This window comes from Oryzias latipes, chromosome 1 (assembly GCF_002234675.1).
Source record: "Oryzias latipes chromosome 1, ASM223467v1".
In the NCBI taxonomy this organism is placed as follows: domain Eukaryota; kingdom Metazoa; phylum Chordata; class Actinopteri; order Beloniformes; family Adrianichthyidae; genus Oryzias; species Oryzias latipes.
The window spans coordinates 28,029,800-28,045,849 of NC_019859.2; the positions used below are offsets into that span (position 1 = coordinate 28,029,800).

The 16,050-nt window shown below is 44.8% G+C and overlaps 1 long non-coding RNA gene across 1 annotated transcript; it reads right to left on the reverse strand.

The window, feature by feature from the left end:
* Positions 1-6,303: 6,303 nt before the first annotated feature.
* Positions 6,304-6,696, reverse strand: LOC111948068. Its single transcript, XR_002874051.1, has 2 exons — positions 6,588-6,696; positions 6,304-6,461 (listed from the first exon to the last, which is right to left on the reverse strand). It is a non-coding gene; the product is annotated as an uncharacterized LOC111948068 (long non-coding RNA).
* Between the last annotated feature and the right edge of the window lie 9,354 nt (positions 6,697-16,050).

Sequence of the window (16,050 nt, forward strand, 5' to 3'; positions counted from 1 at the left end):
GATGGAATTTCAATCAAGTTATAAATATTTATGTTTTTGTTTGTCGAATTTTAACCAATTTTGGGGGAAGATGAGGAGTTTTAATTTTCCAAATGCAATATATGATACAGGGGTCACTGAAGCAATCTGGTAAGAGACCCGAATCCTGGATTCTGTTTGGATGTGTTACTAGAATCCAGTCAATAAGAGATTTAGAATTAGTGCTGTTTCTTGTAGGTTTAGAAATTATCTGTGAGAAATTAGAGCTATTAAAAAGAGTACGTTCAGTAGCAGATGACAGACATAACCAATTTATGTTAAAGTCTCCCAACAGGATCATTTCACTTTTACAACCCAAGGATGTACAAAGTACAAAAAAAGTACAAACAATATTATTAACTGAGTCAGAGGGGGAATTAGGGGGTCTGTAGATATTACCAATTATCAAATGTTTATGATCATGCAAAATTAATTTAATAAACAGACCTTCAAAGCACAATGGTGCCAATTTCGGTAAAATGACATGTGACTGAAGACACATATGTAGCTACTCCACCTCCTCTCGAGCTTCTATCTGCTCTGTACAAAGTGTAATTGTCCAGGCTAATGACACTGTCTGAGATATGAAGAAAAATGAGAAATCTGTCGCTTTGAGATTTCTTCCATGCGTGTCAAATGTCGGGAGAATGACCAGAAAATGCGAACGGAATAAAATTAAGAGGTTTTATTGTCCGTAACAAAGAGCTCTAAACAAAATAAAACAGAATAAAACAGATCGATCTGGGTTCCCAAACTCAAAACCATCAAAACGTAAGAAGTTACAATCTGGATCACATGAGGCCGTCTTTAAACATGTGGTCAGAGTCCCTCCTCCTGCATCATGATGGCCGCTGAATCTCTGCCTCTGGTCGCTAGAGATTGGCTGACAGAGGAGCCCGCCTACTTCCTTCAGTCCATCACAGCATCTGGTCTCTGCTTCCCGTGGTCCTCCACAGGCGGCCGGAACTTCCCAGCATGCATTCAGTAGATCATAAAGCTTTTGTTCTCCACACGTGAGCGCTACAATCAGTCCCAGAGATAGTTAATTTATGGCCCATGTCAGACCTACAACCAAATGGCCTTAGAAGATCAAAGACTGTTTCTTCCCCTGACGGGGGATGGACGTGGAGCTGCCTTCTCACATATGCAACTTAAGGAAGCAATTTCAGAGTTCAAAGGATGTTAAAGCACACACTTCAGCAAATGACTTATCTTCAATGTAATAAGAATTAAGACTGACAACCCTAATGAAATTACCAAAAATATAAATTCCTTCAGATATTAGAGGAAACCCATGTTTCAGATATAGTGATGACACTGGGTTTATTGTAGACAAGCCAGGCCCTTAGTTGATCTATTTTTGATAATAGATTCCTCATATTAACATGGATAATTTGAAGACCTTTAACCATAATCCAGGGAATAGGAGAGAATAAACTGCAATGAACAGCACTGAATGAAGCAAATTTGACTAAAAAATAAGAACTGAATTAATAATTGCCAACGGCACAATAACAGTCACACACATGCACATACATTCACACAAAACACATAATTGAAAAAGCAGGAACATAGCTGTTCAAAGCCAAAAAATTTATAAAGATAACACGACAACCTCAGTCTGAAATAGAAAATAAAAAATACAAAAACGTCAGTAAAGTTGTGATTTTCAAGTGAAAATTACCACCAGATGGAAATGAGTATTACGTAAAATAAAGGAGAAAAAGAAATTGAGAAAAATCTGCTCAACATCAACAAATGTAGCTAATGTAAATGTTCAGAGCTGCAAAAAAGACAAATGAAAAGCTGTACAAAACAGATGAAGCTTTTGCAGCACAACGTCATTACAGTAGTAGTTTACGGCAAACAAAGTTTCATATAGCCGTCAGTGTAAGTTAAGGAAGTTTAGGTAGTTCAAAAGAAAAACAGTAGAGAGATTTTTACCGTCATACTCAGGGGGACTGTTGGGAAAAATCAAGGATGAAGATCTCAGCCTCGTCAGGTGAGCGAAAGAACAGCCTTTTCCCCTCGACGTGGATTCGAAGCGTTGCAGGATATTGCATAGCATATTCAATATCCAGGTCGCGGAACTTCTTTTTTACCGTAGTAAACAGACGGCGTTTCTCCATTAAACCAGCACTGAAATCGGGATAAATATAAATATGCACTCGATTTCCTTTAAATAGAAGCTCCTTTTTGTCGGTGGAGAAGCGAAGAATATTGAGCTTGTCCTGGAAGTGCAGAAACCTCACGAGGATTGGCCGTGGACCACCTTTGGGATTGGGATTAGGTGTTCCAGGAGAGCAATGTGCTCTTTCGATGACAAGAGGAGAGGGAAGTTTATCCTGACCAAAAGGTTGGATGAGAAGCTGACCTACGAAGCCGATCATGTCACAGCCCTCAGAACCCTCTGGCACACGAAGGAGGCGAATATTAGAGGCTCTACTCCAGTTTTCAACATCTTCAACTTTCTCCGCCAGGTAAGAGTTCTGTTTCTCCAGTTCTTTTATGCGTGTCTCCAGACGAGACAGCTCATCTTGATTGGAACGAACGCGGCTTTCCACTTTACCCACTGTAGTCTTCATTGAGTTCAACGAATCTTCCATCTGGTGGACGCTATTATGAATCGTGTCGAGTTTAGCCTCATAATGAGATAACATCTCATTCTTGAACTGCTGTAGAGTCTCTACCAAGGTTTTGTTTGTCATAGATTGACCCATATCCGAGTCCATGTGGTCAAAATGCACAATGTCACAGCTTAGTATGTAAATTTCAATGAACAAATTCAAAAAGAATCAGCCAAGCATGAAAGCAGCACAAGTAAGAGTTGAGCAGGTTTGGTAATTATAAGCACCAGACTGAGGTTTTATCGGATCTCACGTCAGCCCTGCTGCACTGTCGGCCATCTTGAAGTTGTGATAAAAATCACAATGTGCTTCACAGTAAAACACAGTAAAATACAGTAAAACACAGAATATAACAAGAATCATAAAAAGCAATTTTAAAAAGATAGATTTTTTGCTGCTTTTTAAAAGAAAACACTGAGTCTGCAGATCTTAGGCAGTTTTGCCAGATTGGGTGGTTTTCCACCCAATTAGGCGCTTTTGATGATCTGAAGAGGATTCCTGCTAACGTGGTAAACAAGTGTTTCGATTGATTATTACTGTGTTCAACACTGTAATAAGCATGGTTGATGCTCAGTCCCCATGTCATTCTAATAAGGAGAGTCAATGCTTGTGTGCGGTTGATGCTAAGTATAATGTTTGATGCACAGGTATGTACGGTGGCCCAAAAGGGTCACAACACAACACATTAACTTACCACACAACACATTAACTCACAACACAATAACTCACAAAACAGTAACTCACTACACAACACATTAACTCACAACAGAAGTAAAGCTGCAATTGAAGTGCTTTTATTCTGAAATTTCCACTGGGCTAGGTGGCTAACTACCTAACAGTAAGTAAAGTCCCAGTGAGCTGTGGAGGGAGCACGTTTTTTCTACAAGAGGAGCTAGCAGCAGTGTTGCCAGATTGGGCGGTTTTGGTTCTAAATTTGTGGGTAAAAATGGCTCTGGGCGGGTATGCCTAATTTGGGCACTTTTAGGGTCGGTTCTGCGTTTTTTCTTTCCGCTCATGAATATATAATAGCGGACTACGTTAGGGTGTATGACTGTTGGAGTTTTATGTACTAAAGCTCTGTGAACACATCAGGCAGAGACGCTTAATGGACAAGGCTCAGTAATATAACTCGCCTCTCAGAAATTGTGTTCTTTAACTCTTGTGCTATCTCAGATGACCCCACCCTTACATTGACGTGTTCTCCCTACCATGACAAAGGTGGATAAAGGTGGAAAGATTTCATATAATCCATGGACACCAGTGAGGATCACAAATGGTTGAAGATAAATGGTTCAGCATATTGTCTAGTGGGTATAAATGACCCAACTCCGAACGATAAAGGGCCTAGGATAGCACAAGGGTTACAGCTTGACACAGCGGGAGGAGGGAGGAGCTACCAGCTAAAGTTATCGTGTGATCGCTACATGGAGCGGTGTCTGTGTATATCAATGCATGTTAGACACGGAGAATGTGGAGAGATCGGGTTTATTATTTTGAAGAGTTCTGCATGGTAATCATGTTTCCATGTTTGAGTTCATAAAATCATCCCAGAGAGTCTCTGCTTCAACTCCCTCAGTGAAAGCTGCGTATGAACCTGACACCCGTGTTTCCTTCTCTCTGACAGAGTTTGAAGCCAAAGCCCCTCCCCCGCCTCTCTACCTGCTTTTCCTCTCTGCCTGTTCACCTGTTCATATCCTCTCCAGTTGTTTCCCCCGCGCTCCTCAGTGTATTACACAGAGAGCGCTAAATACGGTCATCATAGCAGCAGGTTGAAACGATAGTCAGGGCGCTCTGGCGCAAGTGCAGCACAAGGATGAAAGAGTCGCACGCAGGTTATAGCGGGGATAGAGCGGGTTAAGAAAATGAATGGAAGAAGGCCGGTCCGTTGAAGAAATATCCTATACTGTACTCCTTTTATTAGATCAGGAGAAACAAGAATACAGACCTTTCGTTGAGTTTTTCCCCCTACTGGACTGATTTAGCACCCGATCCGATGACTTTTCAAAATAAAAGATAGCTCAGACTAATAATAAAAGGAGTAAAGTATTGAATATTTCTTCAGCGGACCGACCTTCTTCCATTAGGTTTCTTAACCCGCTCTATCCCCTCTATAACCTGTGTGCGGCTCTTTCATCCTTGTGCGGCTCTTTCATCCTTGTGCTGCGCTTGCTCTGGCTGAAATCTGCCTGAACTTGCTTACTCTGGGTATGTCCGTTCCAAAAGACCGGATATGGTTAGCGTAATTACGCTTGACTTGGTAACCCTGGGTTTATGCGCGTGCAGTGCAAGTGTATAGAGACATTCTCAATGGATCGCCAATTTCCGGAATCACCATGGAAATGCGTGGAGAACAAAAGAGAGCGCTATACTTCAGTGAAACGGACTCTGAGATTTTAATGATGACGTATAAAGATTATACGGCCAGCAAAAAAGTAATACGGCTGCATCATCAGCGAAAGAAAGAGTTTCTGCTTGGAGAAAAAGAACGGACAAAGTAAACGCACAAGTTTCTTTCTATTTTCATTGTGACGCATATATATATAACTTATCCAACTTAAATGAATTCATTCAATTGGTAACAAGTGATTGAGTAAAATTTATTCAACCTAATTTCTTAAGTCTATCCAACTCAATATTTTTTTACAACTCAGATTCACATATTTATCTAAATAAATGTCATATTTTTCCAATTCAATTAAATGTTTTTCCATCTTAATTGATTGCACTTCTTGAACTCTCATGTCTAAGTTTGAGCCTGCCGATATACTCATTTTTATGACAATAAAATGATTAGAACAATATTGATTCACCACATGAAACGTGATGTCATGTATTATTTCTCCAACCATAACATTACACAACTCAGCAGTAGGTGTCATAGCTAGCTAGGCTAACTATGCAACAGTAATGTTAAGTAGGGTTAACCCTTGTGCTATCTTAGATGACCCCACCCTTGCATTGACATGTTATTCCTACTATGACAAAGGTGGATAAAGGTGGAAAGATTTCATGTAAATCATGGACACCAGTGAAGATCACAAATCACAAATTGAAGAAAATGGGTTCAGCGCACTGTCTAGTGGGTCTAGATGACCCAACTCCCAATGTTAAAGTGCCTAGGATAGCACAAGGGTTAAGAAATGCTGCAAGTTAATGAGAGCATGTAAACAGAAAGCTCTCTATAATGATCCACCCATCAAGGGGAGAAGATTAGCCCAGTTACTTTTGGATTACAAAGCATGTGAGCAAAAACACCAGCTTTTTTGTAAGATCATAAGACATCACACTTTTCTATGTAATAAAAATGTATGTACTTCAGTGTATTTGGCTCTTCAAATATACACATCCACAAAATTAAAATGTTACTATATCATATGCTGACACGTCTTTTTCTTTGAAAGAAAATCCACTTTTCTTTGCTCCAGCATCAACAGTTAAGTAATAGGTTTCTTGAACCATGACAAGTTTCTTGAGTTTTTTATAAATATCTTAAACAATGGACATTCATAATTCATTTCTCTCCTTTCTTTGGTCCTTAACATGTTTTTTTATGTTTGATAACTTACTAGGTAAAACAAAAGCAAAATCCCCAAATAACATAGCCCAGGTTGGTACATTTTATTCTGCATATATTTCTTAACAGAAAAAACAAAAAGGAGAAGTTTTTTCTTTCATTATTGCTGACATGCAAACACTCTGTACTGTTCTAGCATCTCATCTAAGCCCAGGCATGTGGCTCTGTGTTCATCCCCTTGACACTCCTCTGCTGTTGGCCAATACTCAATCCAAGTTCTCTCTCCGAGGACGTACTGATATCTGAAAGCAAAGAGGAAGTGGATGAGCGATAAACCTCAGTAATAAAGTGATAACCACAGATGAGTCCAAGTCATGTGAATTGTATGGGGATACAAGTGGACATTGATTTGCATAAACCAAACTTACGTTTGCTTTTTTTCATCTCTGGGGATGTCTCTGGATGATCCCATGACCACACTCTAAAGAAAAATACACTGGACCAACTTTTTTTTTTTTTTTTTTTTTTTAACCTTGTCCTGTCCAACAGCTGGGCAAACAGATGAGAGCTGAGGGCCTCTTGTGTTGGACATATTTTACTTTAACAAGAGGGGTTATTAATCTTCAGACAAACCAAAGGTATGTCTGAATAAACCCCTTTTGTAATTGAGGCCAAACTTTATTAATTTCAAACATGTTTGAAGATCTTTGGTGTTGGACCGGACGGAAAAGGAAAGAGGGGAAGAAGAGAGAGGGACGTTAGAGAGAGGGGGGGAAGGAGGGTGATAGTAGGAGGGGAAGGGGGATAAGACCATGAAGCAGCATAAAGCAACAAGTTTACTGGTTGTTAATCACCATGGTAAGGCTCAAATGCAGTACAAAAAGGGCGGAGCCTGTCCACACACACACCCAAGTGTCAAACACACCTGCTAGCTGCAAAAATGTCCATCTGTCGACATGTACACAAAACAGATAGTGCTCACACGCATACTTATGCCTTAAAACCAACTAGTGTGAAACATTTCAGTCATTCAGTCACGCAAACCGCCAGTGCAAAGGTGAGCCAACACCCGTGCTCAGGTGAGTGCTCATGTTCTTCTAAAATGGATGGTGGAATGTGTAAAGAAGGAGGGAGAGCGCCCAGCCATCCCCACCCCAAGACCCCCACCGCAGCAGCAGCGGCAGCCGGAATCCCCCCCACGCCACACGGAAACCGGCAGGGAACAACCGCCGCCCGGGCGACCAAGCCCGCCACCCAGGCCAGGGCCAGCAGGACCGCCGCAAGGCCCCCAGAGCCAGAGAGCAGGGAGGCACGGAGGGAAAGAGAGGGCCGCCCCAGCCCAACCAGGAGAACAGCCCCCCCGCCGCGCTGGGAGAGCCCAACGCAGGGCCCCACCGGAGAGGGACGCCCACAGCCCCAGACGAGCACCCCACCACCACCCAGGAGTTCTGGGCATCCCCCCGCCCCAACCCCAGGTACGAGCCAGGACCCCCCAAGGGAGACCCGCTCCGCACTCCAGGCAGCCATCCGCCCGGCCCACGGTTGGTCCAGGGAGGAGCAAGGCAGGGGCCCGCCGCCCCCGCCCAGGAGGGGGGAACCCCGGGGAAAAAAGAGGGCCCACAAGGGGTGTTGTAAATATGGCCCGACCAGGCTCGGCCACAGTTGGAAATTTGGCGGGGCCCAGCGCTCAGGAGCAAGGACCAGAACCCACCCCCCAGGGACACCAACACCCCCGGCTCAGATGTAATGTGAACCCCCCCACCGCGCGGAGAGAGCACCGCCGGGCCCAGGAAGCCGGCACCCCGGGGACACGGCCGCCGTTGCAAAGGGGCCCGTACCCCCCACCAGGGAAGAGGCAGGGGACAGATGGTCCTAGGTCCCACCTTCCTTGCAAAATGTGTGTGCGTGTATGTGTGTTTAAGAGGGTGTGTGTGTGCATGTGTGTGTGTTTATGTTGGGATGTATATATTGAGGGGGGAGGGGTGTGTGTACTAAGGGGGGTGCAGTTAAAATTGGCGGGTAGGGCACTAAGGGGACATCTCCTGATTACTCACAGTGATGTCCCCTCACCCCCCCCACCAAGGGGCCCTAAATGTCTAAGGTGCGGTTAAAATTGGCGGGTAGGGTGCTAGGAGGACATCTGCTGCTTGCTGGCAGTGATGTCCAAGCACCCCCCCTACCAAGGGCCCTACATGTCTAAGGTGCAAATAAAACCGAAAGAGGGGGGGCCCACTCCATACAGCAACCATAGGAGGGGGGGCCACTGCCTAGTAAACCCCCCCCCAAGGCTCATCGCAGGCTAAGCCCCCCACCCCCTAACCCTATTATGAGGTTATATGAGGAAGGGGGTAAGTTGGGGACAGCTGGTAGACTGTCCCCCGGTGGTCAAACAGCTGTCCCCCCCCCCCCCCCCAGCAAGGGGGCCAGGCCCACCCAGCCCAGGGGCCCCACCCCCGGAGGCGCCGACACCCCAGGCCCAGCACCACCCACCCCACACAGAGGGAGAGGAGCCAGAAAGCGCCGGCCCCCCCCGGAGCAAGCCCAGGCCCCCACCCCCAAACGCTGGCCCTAGAAGAGCTCTGGTCAGGCCTCGACGGGACCGAGGCAGCTGGACCAACTTAAAAAATTGAGGTAACAATTTGCATTGATCTTTTTAAGTTATCCCAACTCTAGTCAGTATTGCGTAAATTTCCTTTGACTTTTTTTTTATTCAGTCCCACAAACACAAATTATTTTTTATTTTTAAGTAAAAGCTTCTGGTGAATTGAATTCAGCAAATTATTGAATTTAAGCTACTTCAACTTAATTGTTTTATTTTACTTTTACTCAAAAAAGTCCATGCAAATTGTTACCCTAATTCTTTCAGCATTGTAAACTTAATTAAATCAGTTGAGACAACTCCACCATTCTAGTTTTTTGCTTCAATTGTTTATTATGAAAAACAGTATTTTTCAAACATATACCTTTTTTTCCAATATTTCACAAACTTAAGAAAAGATATTCCGCCTTTAATACTCATTTCTCGTTGCTTCTCAAAAATTAAAGATTCAAAAGAATGTAAAGGGCTGATGCCCTGCTGGTTTTCCAGGTTTTTCCTTTTAATCACCTGGTCATGTGTGTTCAGCCAATCAGAGGCAGAAAAGAGGACGTTGGTGGAAAAAAAGAAACTGAGGCTCTAATTTCCTCCAAATGTCCTCTTTTTTTCTCATTCTTGCTGGACACCCCAGACCAGGTGAACATGAAGCAGAAAGATCTGGAAAACCAGCAGGACGTCGGCCCTCCAGGCATGAAGTTTGACACCACTGTTTTAGATAGAACACTTACTGCCAAGTAGTTCTTCACCCTTTCAGGGCATCAAGCTCAAAGAAAACTTTCTGAAAGACCTGCAGGGTGTTCTTTAGACTTTATATATCAGTCCCATAAGCAAGGCACAGGCTCTGGGTACATCCAGGGGCCTCATTTATAAAGCTTTGAGTAGGATTTGCGTCAGAAGTGGCGTACGGATGAAACATAGGACGTGCGTACGCACAGAAATATTCGGATTTATAAAACCGTGCGCACGCACATCCTACGCATCTTTCCCTTTATAAATCACAATCAATTCTAAATGCTGCGCAGCTTTTGCGGCCTCAGGACACGCCCATAGTTGCCCATAAATAGTCCGTGAAACGCCCACAAATGAATATTCATTGATTGCGAAACCATGCCAAACACGGAGAGAAAATCAAAAAAACGGAACTTCACTCAATGTGAAGTAGAAGTCATCGTTGGCGAGGTGGAAAAGAGGAGACAAATGTTGTTTGGCGGGCACAGTGTGCGCATTACTAATGCCAAAAAGGCACGTGAGTGGTAAACTGTAACAGACGCCGTGAATGCCGTAGCCTCACAGCCTCGGACCGTGGCCGAAGTAAAAAAGAAATGGTCGGACATCAAAGTCGAGGCAAAAAAACGTCTGGCGCTGCAGCGCCAGAGTGTGTCTGCCACGGGTGGGGGACAGGGGACACCGGAGCTGACCCCTCTTGATGAGAGACTGGCGGCAATAATTGGGGATTCCCTATTAAGTGGAGTGGTGGCTGAGGCGGAGGGGGACACCGACGCGCCAGATGCAGCGGGTGACACAGGTAAGAGAAATAATTAAAATGAATGGAGTCAAGTCACATTTATGCAGGCTTCACAATTCCAGTTTATTAATATAGAAAAATGTTATTTTAGTTGCTGGGTGTTCCAGCGGGGCCAGTGGTTACGATGCTGCAGCTGAGCAGCCGTCTGGACCCAGCGTCTCCACGGCACGCGGCTCTCAACCCTCCAGCAGTCGACGTGTCCTCACCGATGCAGTCCTTGAAATGCAGAGGGAAGTCATTACGTCAATCAGAGAGGTGGCCAAGGAGTTGGGCGAAATCAAGACCGCCCTGACTGAACTAAACTGCACTATGAGGGAATGTTTGAATAAATAATATTTTCCGCACCTTTTGTTGTTCTTCACAAGCGACGCATCACTTCCAAACGCTGGCGCACAGCAGCAGCATTTGGCTCAAATGCGTGGGGATGGGGTTCAGGGTCTGGGCCAACACAGCAATCGGCGCCAGGGGGTAGAGGCACGTTTTTAAGCTGTGCCACATTGTGTAGCACAGCACATGCCAGCACGATTTGGCACACCTTTCCAGGCGTGTACAATAACGTCCCTCCAGTGCAGTCGAGGCAGCGCCATCTGCCCTTAAACAGGCCGATGGTGCGCTCCACTATAGCGCGAGCTCGGCTGTGGCACATGTTGTAGTGCTGTTCCTCTGCACTATGTGGGTTGAGGAAAGGCGTAAGCAGCCACTGTTTGAGGGGATATCCACTGTCCCCTGCAAGGATAGTGAAATGGTTAAGACATTGAAATGTGAATTTCTATAATCAAACTTACCTAGAAGCCAGCCATCATGTATGGCACCCGCCTCGAGTCGGCGTCCAACACTGCTGTGCCTCAAAATAAATGAGTCATGGGTTGACCCAGGCCACCGAGCTACGACGTTAGTGAGCAACATGTCTGCATCACAAATAATTTGGACATTTATGGAATGAAAATGCTTTCTAATGCAAAGGCCTGCAGATCGAAAATTCCTTTCCAGCCTAAACCTCATCACAGAATGTTACAGTCAGTGGGAGAAAGTTAGAACAGCTGAAGAGACAGGACTTTACATTGACAGCATAACAACTGAAAATTTAATGTCAAAGTAATGAACAAGCCTATGCAGATTTGGAGATTGGCTCGCTATCTTGCAAAGTGAGATTCAAAGCAGATACTGGGGCACAAGCTAACACAATTCCAGAAAACCCTTTTAAGCATTATTTCAAAATGTCATGTTGCGACCAGCAAACCACAGACTCACAGATTATGGTGGACACTCCCTAAATGTGGATGGCACATGCAAATTAAGAAACACAAAGATCAATCACTGATGTTGGATTTCCATGTTATTGACACAAGTTCCCCACCAGTCTTGGCAATGAAAGCCTGCAGAGACTAAACCTGATTAAAATCGTGATGGCAGTAACAAAGGAAAAGATCAGGGCATTGGAGTGTTTCCAGGGGAATGCAATTTGCGGCGTAAGAATTGCCAAAATAACCATGCGAATCATCCACAACACTTTAGACATACCGAATCGGTCAAGGCCCGGGTTAACAACGACCACCACTGATGCTGTTAACCTATAGGGTGTCTGTGGAAATTTGACTACTGTTGGTCGAAGAAAAAGGGGAGGCAGAAGGGTCCGTGGCCAGAGAGAGAAGGGAAAAGGCAGGAACATAGGTTTGAGAATAGGGACTCTTAACGTTGGCACAATGACAGGGAAAGGCAGAGAGCTGGCAGACATGATGGAGAGAAGGAAGGTAGATGTACTGTGTGTGCAGGAGACAAGGTGGAAGGGCAGCAAGGCACGTAGTATTGGAGGAGGATACAAACTGTTCTATCATGGTTTTGATAGGAAGAGAAACGGGGTAGGAGTGATTCTGAAGGGGGAGTTTGTAAACAGTGTTCTAGAAGTGAAAAGAGTCTCAGACAGGATGATGAGCCTAAAGTTAGAAATTGAAGGGGTAATGGTGAATGTAGTCAGTGGGTATGCGCCACAGGTTGGCTGTGAGTAAGAAGTGAAGGAGATATTCTGGAGTGAGTTGGATGAGGTCATAGAGAGTATCCCCAGGGGAGAGAGAGTTGTTATTGGAGCAGACTTTAATAGGCATGTTGGTGAGGGCAACAGAGGTGATGAGGAGGTGATGGGCAGGTTTGGTGTGAAGGAAAGGAATCTGGATGGACAGATGGTGGTGGACTTTGCGAAGAGGATGGAAATGGCTGTAGTCAACACTTACTTCCAGAAGAGAGAGGAACATAGAGTGACATACAGAAGTGGAGGTAGGAGTACTCAGGTGGACTACATCCTATGTAGATGAGGTCATTTGAAAGAGGTTAATGACTGCAAAGTGGTGGTAGGAGAGAGTGTAGCCAGACACCACCACATGTTGGTGTGTAAGATGACTCTGGAGGTCAGGAAGAAGAAGAGATGGAAAACAGAAAAGAAGACCAAGTGGTGGAAGCTACAGAATGAAGAAACTTGTGAGGAATTTAGGCAGAAGTTGAGAGAGGTCCTGGGTGGTCAGGATGAGCTTCCAGATGACTGGAAAACTACAGCAGAGATTATCAGGGAAACAGGTAGGAAGGTGCTAGGTGTGCCATCTGGAAAGAGGAAAGATGGTAAAGACACTTGGTGGTGGAATGAGGAAGTACATGGATGCGTCCAGACAGGAGTGTCAAACTAATTTTTACTGAGGGCCACATCAGCATAGTCGTTGTCCTCAAAGGGCCAAACAAAACGTATACATGTAACTAAATGTAATGAAAAATGAACGTAACTACTCCTTAATGTTAAATAACTCATTATTTATTCATTATAACTTTTTAAAGTGACAATTACAGTTGCATAGAAAACATATGTTTGCTTGTGTCTAGAAATGTAAATCCTTTCACATTTGATTCTGTCAGGTTAGGTTATATGGACAGTGTTTACGTCCTAATGTATAGCTGCCCAATCCCTTATTTCAAGTCTTATAACCTCTAGATATGAATAAATACACACCAATTTTTATTTTTGAAAATTAAAAACTTTTATGCCCCCTGGGCCACATAAAATGACATGGAGGGCCACATAAAATGACATGGAGGGCCATATTTGGCCCCCGGGCCTTGAGTTTGACACGTGTGCGTCCAGAGGAAGAGGTTGGCTAAAAGGAAGTGGGATGTAGAAAGGACTGAGGAAGGTAGACAGGACTACAAGGAAGCGCAGCGTAGAGTGAAGAGAAAGGTGGCAAAGGCCAAACAGAAAGCTTAGGATGAGCTATATGACAGGTTAGACACAAAGGAAGGCGAGAAGGACTTGTACAGGCTAGCCAGACAGAGAGACACAGATGGGAAGGACGTGCAACAGATAAGGGTGATTAAGGACAGAGATGGAAAGGTGCTAGCAACCCAGGAGAGTGTACAGAAAATATGGAAGGAGTATTTTGAGGAGCTGATGAACGAGGAAAATGACAGGGAAAGAAGGGAGGAAGATGTAGTTGTTGTGGAGCAGGAAGTAGCAGAGATTGGAAAGGATGAGGTTAGGAAGGCTCTGAAAAGGATGAAGAGCGGAAAGGCCATTGGTCCTGATGACGTACCTGTGGAGGTATGGAAGTGCTTAGGAGAGACAGCAGTGGAATTTCTAACGAGTTTGTTCAATAGGATTCTAGAGAGTGAGAAGATGCCTGAGGAATGGAGAAGCGTTCTGGTCCCGATCTTTAAGAACAAGGGTGACACACAGAACTGCAGCAACTATAGAGGAATAAAGTTGATGAGCCACACAATGAAGCTGTGGGAAAGAGTAGTGGAAGCTAGGCTTAGGAAGAAGGTGGAGATTTGTGAGTAGCAGTATGGTTTCATGCCCCGTAAGAGCACCACTGATGCCATTTTTGCTTTGAGAATGTTGATGGAAAAGTACAGAGATGGTCAGAAGGAGCTGCATTGTGTGTTCGTAGATTTAGAGAAGGTGTATGACAGGGTGCCGAGGGAGGAGCTGTGGTACTGTATGAGGTCGTCTGGAGTGGCAGAGAAGTATGTCAGAGTAGTTCAAGACATGTATGAGAGAAGTATGACGGTGGTGAGATGTGCTGTAGGTCAGACAGAGGAGTTCAAAGTGGAGGAGGGACTACACCAAGGATCAGCTTTGAGTCCCTTTTTGTTTGCTATGCTGATGGACAGGCTGACAGACGAGGTAAGACAGGAATCTCCCTGGACAATGATGTTTGCGGATGACATTGTAATTTGCAGTGAGAGTAGAGAGCAGGTGGAGGAACAGCAAGAGAGGTGGAGGTTTGCTCTGGAAAGAAGAGGCATGAAGATCAGTCGTAATAAGACAGAATGCATGTGTCTGAACAAGAGGGATCAAGGTAGAAGCGTTAGGTTACAGGGGGCTGAGGTGAAGAAGGTGCAGGAGTTTAAGTGCTTGGGGTCAACAGTTCAGTGTGATGGGGAGTGTGGAAAAGAGGTGAAGAGGCGAGTGCAGGCAGGGTGGAGCGGGTGGAGGAAAGTGTCAGGAGTATTGTGTGACAGAAGAGTGTCAGCAAGACTCAAAGGAAAGGTGTACAAGACAGTGGTGAGACCAGTTCTGCTCTATGGGTTAGAGACGGTAGCATTGAGACAGAGACAAGAGGCTGAGATGGAGGTAGCGGAGATGAAGATGTTGAGGTTCTCCTTAGGAGTGACCAGGTTAGACAGGATAAGGAACGAGTACATCAGAGGGACGGCTCATGTTGCCTGTGTTAGCGACAAAGTCAGAGAAGCCAGACTGAGATGGTTTGGACATGTTCAGAGGAGGGAAAGTGGATATATTGGTAGAAGGATGTTGGAGATGGAGCTGCCTGGCAGGAGGACAAGAGGATGGCCAAAGAGGAGATATATGGATGTCTTAACAGAGGACATGAAGTTGGCTAATGTTAGGGTAGAAGATGTTCATGATAGAGTGAAAAATGATGGAAAATGGTGGAAAATGATGATTTGTTGTGGTGACCCCTGATGGGAAAAGCCAAAAGAGAAAGAAGTGTGCCATCCCCGCAGAATACATTTTGCACTGCGAAGTAAGCTTAAAGAAGAGCTTGAAAGCATGTAGAAGAATGGCATCATTTGTAAAGTCACTGAGCCAACAGTATGGGTGAATGGACTGGTTGTTGTGGGGGAAAAAAAAAAAAATCAGGAAAGCTCAGGGTTTGTCTTGACCCCCGACCACTAAACAAGGCATTTCAGAGACCTTACTACCCACTTCCAACACTTGAGGATGTCACAGCAATGCTTGCAGGAGCAAAATATTTCAGTGTCTTAGATGCCAGATCGGGCTACAGGAACATTAAACTGACTCATGAATCATCTCTGTTAACCACATTTACCAGTGTTTGTTAGATACCGTTTCCTCAGGCAACCATTTGGTATCTTCTCGGGGCAGGATGAGTTCCAGAGGTGTGTGGATGAGACCTACGAGGGTCTTGATGGTGTCGCTGCCATAGTGGACGACGTCCTGGTTATTGGCAAAACCAAGCAGGAACATGATCGCAACCGCAGAGCAATGTGGCAGCGCAGAAGGGAAAGCGGTGTGAAGCTTTATCCAGATACATGCCGCATCTCTGTGCAAGAAGCAAGCTACTTTGGACACACGTTATCACACAAAGAAAATAAAAGCAGTCCAAGAAATGCAAACACCACAGAACAAGACAGAGTTGGAAATAGTTCTCGGTATATTCACATGCCCAGCCCGGTTTGCACCACATCTATCGGAAGTCAATGCACCACTGTGACAACTGCTGAAAGAGGACAATGATTTAAAATGGGA